Below are 8,526 nucleotides of genomic sequence, written 5' to 3'. Positions count from 1 at the left end.
ACTGAAGCTGAAAAGACCAAGTGGAAAGAAAACACAGCAAGGTTGGATACGCATGGATGTTGGGTTGATCTGACGGAATGTCAGAGGTGGATGTTACCAGATGCGTATGTATTAGCTGTTGTGACGATGGCTCATGGGTTGTCACATATTAGTGCGAAAGGAATATGTAAGTTCTTGTCTCCTGTATGGAGGAATGATGGTATTGCTAAATGTGCTGAGAGAGTGGTTAAGAATTGTATGGTGTGTTTGATGCACAATCCCGGAAGGGGCACCCCCACTCCGCCTGGTCATTTCGCTCCTCCTGCTTGTCCCTTTGAGGTTATCCAGTTGGACTTTATCCATATGGAGAGATGCAATAACCTGAAGTATGTTTTGGTTGTGGTTTGCGCGTTCTCCAGATGGATTGAGGCCTATCCCCTTAAGGATAATACTGCCCTGTCCACAGCAAAAATCCTGCTGAAGGAGTACTTTCCTAGGTACGGAATGCCACGGATTGTGTGGTCGGATAATGGAAGCGAGTTTGTGGGAAGTGTGATGCAGAGTGTGTGTAAGGGCCTTGGAATTCGACAGAAATTCCACAGTGCTAACCATCCTCAGGCAGCGGGTTTGGTTGAAGGGTACAATGGTACCCTGAAGCTGAAACTCGCAAAGATTCAAGCTACGACTGGACTGTCATGGCCTGATGCCTTGCCTCTGGCTCTCCTATCAACCAGAGCGACTTTACACTCTCGAGTAGGGCTTAGCCCATATGAGATTGTGTTCGGTCGCCCTGCAAATATTTGGGGTGTCCCGAGGCCGAGGGCTTTTGATAGTCTTGAGTATCCAATGTTGATTGATTATCTGCATGATTTGACCACTAAACTACGGTTAATCCATCAACAGGTCCTTGAAGCTCTACCGGCGCAGACAGAGGGTCCTGGACACCAGCTCCGGCCAGGGGACTGGGTTGTTACCCGAAATTTCGGTCGGAAGCGTAACTTGGAGCCAAGATTCGTCGGACCCTATCAAGTTTTGTTGACGACGAGGACAGCGGTTCGACTGGAAGGCCGGAAACATTGGGTCCATGCCAGCCACACAAAGAAGGTACCGATCCCCTTACCAACTGACGGTTGGGTGAGGACTGGGATTTCGGCCACAGAAACTGAGACTCCGTTGCACTTTGTGCCGTTTAGTGACGCTCAACTCGTGGAGGAGGATTCGTCACTGCCAAACTCACATGTGGAGTCATTAGTAGCAGAGAACCCAAGGTCTGACTCGTTGTCCACTTCATCGAACACTGTTGCGCCAGCTGAACAATTGTTTGTAGAGCAAACTCGACCTGGAAGAAGTCGATACTTTCTTCGTTCAAGGACTAATAAAAATTAGTAGTATAATTGTTTTTTTTTTTTTTGACGTTACGAATACTATGGACAATTACATCCTTTCTTTTTGAGTTTTCAGGTGCTTTTTCCACTGCTAAGAGATTTGTAGTAAAACTGAACGTTTCGAGGAAACCTCTCCATCCGGGTTACCGTAGGGCCGTGCGGGTACTCCTTTCTGTTTAGCAGGTTTCTGACGTTAGGTCGGTTACTTTTGTCGATTCCTGGGAACTCCTGGGGATTGATAATCGCTACTCAGAACGAAGTGCGTCAAGTACGTCACGGACGGTTTGTAGAGGATGGCATTCTCTAAGCTGGTGGAAGGAGAAAGGGTGTCAGCACAGGGATTAGAGCTATGGAGGGTTGTACGAACAAAATGTTTTTTGTTTCAGGTGTTTCTACTGTTCCTAACCGTATCTATGTTATTGGTGGGTGGAGTGTATTTTGGAGTACAGTTGTTTTTGCCTTCTGTTTCACCTACCTTTTCTCCTAACTTAAGTTCCCTCACCACTGTCTCCCCGCATTCCTTTCATCCTTTGCCTCAACATGAGCAGGTTAGACGTGCGGAATTTATGAATAATTCCTTTGTTCAACTCCTACATCAGCATCAGTTGGTGGTGAATACTACCAATTGTTGGGTATGTGGGTTAATGCCACACACCATGGATAGGGGTATCCCGTACTTGGTCCTTCCTTACAGCTCCCAGGGTTCAGCTCGAGCATTCCAAACTATGTTCCGTAGTGCACTAGATTCCTACCCCAGTCGAGAGCCACGATCTGTCAATTTTGGTCCTGGGCCGTACCACAAGCCTTTGGCTATAGCAATAGCGGATCTGGATAGAGATGTTTTTGATGCATCACTCATTCCGGATGAAGAAGTGCAGGCCTATAAGGATCTGAGCGAGGCTGAGTATAGTACGTCAGTGGGTGATAGACAGCTTAAGAGCTCGTCCCCGATATGGATTGTACCGCACCTTGGTAATTTCTGCTTGAAAGGGTTGGGTCGAAATCCGAGAGCACAACTTGGGAACAGTGCTTGCACTGAGACGTATGTTCTACCGATGCTCTCCTCCCCTGTTTTTCTGACTGCTAAGGGCACCTATTTTGTATGTTACGAACGCGCATATACATGGTTACCCCGCGACTTTTCGGGTACCTGTTATATTGCGAATCTTTTACCTCCAACTTTCACAGTTGCCTCAGACTACCACAAAACCAGAGTTGTGAGAGGCGTTATTAGCAAAGAGGATACTGCTGGTCAAGAAGCAGGAGACTTCTTTAAGGGTTTCTTGCCGTTTTGGGGACCTATGGTTAATAGTAGGAACCTAAGACAGTTGACCCGTGTGGTTGAGTCGACTGCTAATATTACTGCAAATGCCCTTGGTAATCTAACAGCTGAACTACAGGCGGATAGACTCATGACGTTGCAGAACCGTATGGTTCTAGACGTTGTTCTTGCAGATAGAGGGGGTGTGTGTAAAATTATCCATTCGAGTTGTTGCATTTTTATTCCTGACAATGCTCCAACTGTATACCAAGCCATCTCGAAGTTGCACAAGATTTCCGAGTCCATACACGTGGACGAAGGCAATTGGACGCTCCTAGGATGGTTTTGGGGCCTGATGTCAACCTGGGGTTGGGAGATTCTAATGATCGTAGGGGCTGTTGTAGCGTTTCTGTTCACGTGTTGTCTTTGTGTACAGTGTGGTCCTGCCCTATGTGGCCTATGTGCTACGACGTGTATAAGGCGGCCATCTGTTACCAAGGAGACATTGATGAATAGAATGATGTTCCAACAGCAGCTGAACGATCTGATGAATATTGACATAGATTCCGATCTTGACTAGTGCTTGCCTACATGAGGGCAAAAGGAGCGTCTGAGGTTCTGTGTGAGACGGGACGGCACTTTTGAGTAGTGACGAATATGGATGAGTTTGGTATCTACGAACCGCAAATGACGAGTATAGTGGGTGTACGAAGTTTCGCTATGCAGCCACGTATGGTTCGTCTCATTTTTGGGTTTGTTCATCCAAACCCTTGGGTTCCATTTTAGATACAGCATCCATTTTGTTTCTTGCCCTCAGGTAGTCAGCGAACGGGCTTTGTCCGCTTCGTGACCCTGGGATTCTCAAGCTTACACGAGGGACACGTGTTCCTTTGAGGTGACTTTTACGATGAGGGAAATGACACGACTGAGGCAGATGGCCCTGCTCAAGGCTCATCTTGCCGCGCCGGTCTATTGTTTCAGCCACGCATACATTAGACACGAGGTCTTTGACCCTTCTATCAAGTTTCCTTTATTGCCCCTAACACTCTTTTCTAAACCTGTTGTGCATCCTTGTCCTTTCCTTGCATCTGTTTTTCGTCCTTCCTCTTAATGTGTTTACGGTTGGGATGAAATGTGTTTATTGCGGAGGAAATATGTTTTTACAGTTGGGAACCGGCAAGACTGTTGTAATTATGTTCCGGCATCCTGAAACATGAACGCGACCCTTTGAAGTTTATTGTGGGAACTGAGTTGTAACCTTTGTTCGCCATACTGTGCTATGGCAAAAACTTGTATAAAAGGACCGACCCACTTCTACGAAATTGAAGCAGTCTCCGAGAACCTACACGTTGTGTACTTCTTGTGACCTCTGTATCCCTGCAGTAAATAAACGCTGATCTCTGATGTCGCTGGAAGTGTCCCGTGTCTCTGTGTTTGGTACGCCAGAACAGGTAACCCACGAAGGTTTCAGGTGTTGTTCCCTGGCACCGCTGGGTCTTAAGAATAACCCAGTCCTTCAAGTGGTGTTTGGGTAGTGTAGGGGGTACTGCTGCAGGGTAGATTTAGGGTTTAGGATAGTGCAGTGCTGTTTGGGTAGTTTAGGGGGTCGTGCTGGGGGTAGTGTTTTAAGGTTTAGGGTAGTGCAGTGGTGTTTGGGTAGTGTAGGGGGTCGTGCTGGGGGTAGATTTAGTGTTTAGGGTAGTGCAGTGGTGTTTTGGTAATGTAGGGAGTCGTGCTGCGGGAGTGATTTAGGGATTAGGGTAGTGCAGTGGTGTTTGGGTAGTATAGAGGGTAGTGCTAGGAGTCTTTTTTTAGGGTTTAGGGTAGTGCAGTGGTGTTTGGGTAGTGTAGGGGGTCGTGCTGGGGGTAGTGTTTTAAGGTTTAGGGTAGTGCAGTGGTGTTTGGGTAGTGTAGGGGGTCGTGCTTGGGGTAGTGCTTTAGGGTTTAGGGGAGTGCAGTGGTGTTTGGATAGTATAGGGGTTACTGCTGGGGGTAGTGTTTTAGATTTTAGGGTAGTGCTGTGGTGTTTGGGTAGTGTAGGGGTACTGCTGTGTGTAGTGTTTTAGGGTTTAGAGTAGTGCAGTGGTGTTAGGTTAGTGTTGTGGTCATGCTGGGGGTAGTGTTTTAGGGTAATGCAGTGGTGTATGTGTACTGTTAGGGGTCATGTTTTTGGCTTTAGGGTAGTGCAGAATTCTTTGGGTACTGTAGGGGGTCATGCTGGGGGTAGTGTTTTAGGGTTTAGGGTAGTGCAGTGGTATTTGGGTAGTGTAAGGGGTCGAGCTGGGGGTTAGTGTTTTATGGTTTAGGGTAGTGCAGTGGTGTTTGGGTAGTGCATTGGGTCGTTATGGTATGGTGCTTTAGGGTTTAGGGTAGTGCAGTGGTGTTTGTGTAGTGTAGGGGGTCATGAGTGGTTGGTGTTTCAGGGTTTAGGGCAGTGGTGTTCAGGCAATGTAGGGGGTCTTGCTGGGGGTGGTGTTTCAGGGTTTAGGGCAGTGCAATGGTGTTCGGGCAGTGTAGGGGGTCGTGCGGGCAGTGTTTTTTCAAGGTTTAGGGCAGTACAGTGGTGTTCGGGCAGCATAGGTGGTCATGCAGGGGGGTGGTGTTTTAGGGTTTAGAGCAGTGCAGAGGTGTTCGGGCAGCATAGGGGGTTGTGCGAGGGAGTGTTATTTCAGGGTTTAGGGCAGTGCAGTGATGTTTGGGTAGTGAAGAGGGACATGCTGGGGGTGGTGTCTCAGGGTTTAGGGCAGAGCAGTGGTGTTCGGGCAGAGAAGGGGTTCGTGCTAGGGTTGGTGTTTAGGGTTTAGGGCAGTGCGATGGTGTTCGGGCAGTGTAGGGGTCATGCTGGGGGTAGTGTTTCAGGGTTTAGGGCAGTGCAATGGTGTTCAGGCAGTATAGGGGGCTTGCTGGGGTGGTATTTCAAGGTTTAGGGCAGCGGTGTTAGGGCAGTGTAGTGGATCTTGCTGGGGTGGTCATTCAGGGTTTAGGACAGTGCAGTGGTGTTTGGGCAGTGTAGGGGTCGTGCTGGGGTGGGTGTTGCAGGGTTTAGGGTAGTGCAGTGGTGTTTGTTTAGTGTAGGGGGACATGATGGGGTAGTGTTTTAGGGTTTAGGGTAGTGCAGTGGTGTTGGTGTAGTGTAGGGGGTCATGCTGAGGATAGATTTAGGGTTTAGGGTAGTACAGTGGTGTTTGGGTAGTGTGGTGGGTCATGCTGCTGGGTATATTTAGGATTTAGGGTAGTGCAGTGGTGTTTGGGTAGTGTAGGGGGTTGTGCTGGGGATGATTTAGTGTTTAGGGTAGTGCAGTGGTGTTTTGGTAGTGTAGGGATTCGTGCTGGGGGAGTGTTTTAGGGTTTTGGGTAGTGCAGTGGTGGTTGGGTAGTGTAGGGGGTCGTGTTGGGGGTAGTGTTTTAGGGTTTAGGGTAGTGCAGTGGTGTATGGGTTGTGTCAGGGATCGTGCTGGGTTAGTGTTTTAGAGTTTAGGGTAGTGCAGTGGTGTTGGTGTAGTGTAGGAGGTCGTGCTAGGGTTAGTGTTTTAGGGTTTAGGGTAGTGCAGTGTTGTTTAGGTAGTGTTGGGGGTCATGCTGAGGATAGAATTATGGTTTAGGGTAGTGCAGTGGTGTTTGGGTAGTGTAGGGGGTACTGCTGCAGGGTAGATTTAGGGTTTAGGATAGTGCAGTGCTGTTTGGGTAGTGTAGGGGGTCGTGCTGGGGGTAGATTTAGTGTTTAGGGTAGTGCAGTGGTGTTTTGGTAATGTAGGGAGTCGTGCTGCGGGAGTGATTTAGGGATTAGGGTAGTGCAGTGGTGTTTGGGTAGTATAGGGGGTCGTGCTAGGAGTCTTTTTTTAGGGTTTAGGGTAGTGCAGTGGTGTTTGGGTAGTGTAGGGGGTCGTGCTGGGGGTAGTGTTTTAAGGTTTAGGGTAGTGCAGTGGAGTTTGGGTAGTGTAGGGGGTCGTGCTTGGGGTAGTGCTTTAGGGTTTAGGGGAGTGCAGTGGTGTTTGGGTAGTATAGGGGGTACTGCTGGGGGTAGTGTTTTAGGTTTTAGGGTAGTGCAGTGGTGTTTGGGTAGTGTAGGGGTACTGCTGGGTGTAGTGTTTTAGGGTTTAGAGTAGTGCAGTGGTGTTAGGTTAGTGTTGTGGTCATGCTGGGGGTAGTGTTTTAGGGTAATGCAGTGGTGTCTGTGTACTGTTAGGGGTCATGTTTTTGGCTTTAGGGTAGTGCAGAATTCTTTGGGTAGTGTAGGGGGTCATGCTGGGGGTAGTGTTTTAGGGTTTAGGGTAGTGCAGTGGTATTTGGGTAGTGTAAGGGGTCGAGCTGGGGGTTAGTGTTTTATGGTTTAGGGTAGTGCAGTGGTGTTTGGGTAGTGTATTGGGTCGTTCTGGTGTGGTGCTTTAGGGTTTAGGGTAGTGCAGTGGTGTTTGTGTAGTGTAGGGGGTCATGAGTGGTTGGTGTTTCAGGGTTTAGGGCAGTGGTGTTCAGGCAATGTAGGGGGTCTTGCTGGGGGTGGTGTTTCAGGGTTTAGGGCAGTGCAATGGTGTTCGGGCAGTGTAGGGGGTCGTGCGGGCAGTGTTTTTTCAGGGTTTAGGGCAGTGCAGTGGTGTTCGGGCAGCATAGGTGGTCGTTCAGGGGGGTGGTGTTTAGGGTTTAGAGCAGTGCAGAGGTGTTCGGGCAGCATAGGGGGTTGTGCGAGGGGGTGGTATTTCAGGGTTTAGGGCAGTGCAGTGATGTTTGGGTAGTGTAGAGGGACATGCTGGGGGTGGTGTCTCAGGGTTTAGGGCAGAGCAGTGGTGTTCGGGCAGAGAAGGGGTTCGTGCTAGGGTTGGTGTTTAGGGTTTAGGTCAGTGCGATGGTGTTCGGGCAGTGTAGGGGTCATGCTGGGGGTAGTGTTTCAGGGTTTAGGGCAGTGCAATGGTGTTCAGGCAGTATAGGGGGCTTGCTGGGGTGGTATTTCAAGGTTTAGGGCAGCGGTGTTAGGGCAGTGTAGTGGATCTTGCTGGGGTGGTCATTCAGGGTTTAGGGTAGTGCAGTGGTGTTTGTTTAGTGTAGGGGGTCGTGATGGGGTAGTGTTTTAGGGTTTAGGGTAGTGCAGTGGTGTTGGTGTAGTGTAGGGGGTCATGCTGAGGATAGATTTAGGGTTTAGGGTAGTACAGTGGTGTTTGGGTAGTGTGGTGGGTCATGCTGCTGGGTATATTTAGGATTTAGGGTAGTGCAGTGGTGTTTTGGTAGTGTAGGGATTTGTGCTGGGGGAGTGTTTTAGGGTTTAGGGTAGTGCAGTGGTGGTTGGGTAGTGTAGGGGGTCGTGTTGGGGGTAGTCAAGTCAAGTCAAGTCATAGAATTTGTATAGCGCACTACGTACCCAGAGGGTTTCAAGGCGCTTAGGAAGGGGAGGAGGATTATTTGTCAAATATCCACGTTTTAAGCTGCTTTCTGAACGCTAGGTGGTTCTGGGTGAGGCGGAGGTAGGCGGGGAGTGAGTTCCATGTTTTAGCAGCCAGGTATGCAAAGGATCTGCCTCCCATGGTGGTCTTGTTGATGCGAGGTATAGTGGCGAGGGCTTGGCTGGAAGATCGTAGTTGGCGGGAGGGGGTGTAGAAGGACAGTTGAGAGTTGAGGCAATCTGGTCCGATGTCGTAGAGTGATTTGTGTGCGTGGGTAAGCAGTCGGAAGGTGATCCTCTTATTGACGGGTAGCCAGTGGAGGTCTTTAAGGTGATCAGAGATGTGTTCGTTGCGAGGGATGTCTAATATGAGCCTGGCTGATGCGTTTTGGATTCGTTGGAGTTTCTTCTGGAGCTTTGCGGTAGTACCCGCGTAGAGGGTGTTTCCGTAGTCCAGTCGGCTCGTGACTAGAGCGTGGGTAACTGTTTTCCTTGTTTCGAGGGGGATCCAGCGAAATGTTTTTCTGAGC

Source organism: Triturus cristatus, chromosome 5_1 (genome assembly GCF_964204655.1).
Source record: "Triturus cristatus chromosome 5_1, aTriCri1.1, whole genome shotgun sequence".
NCBI lineage: Eukaryota > Metazoa > Chordata > Amphibia > Caudata > Salamandridae > Triturus > Triturus cristatus.
The sequence above is the reverse complement of the archived record's forward strand: the minus strand, read 5'-3'. Positions refer to the sequence as shown.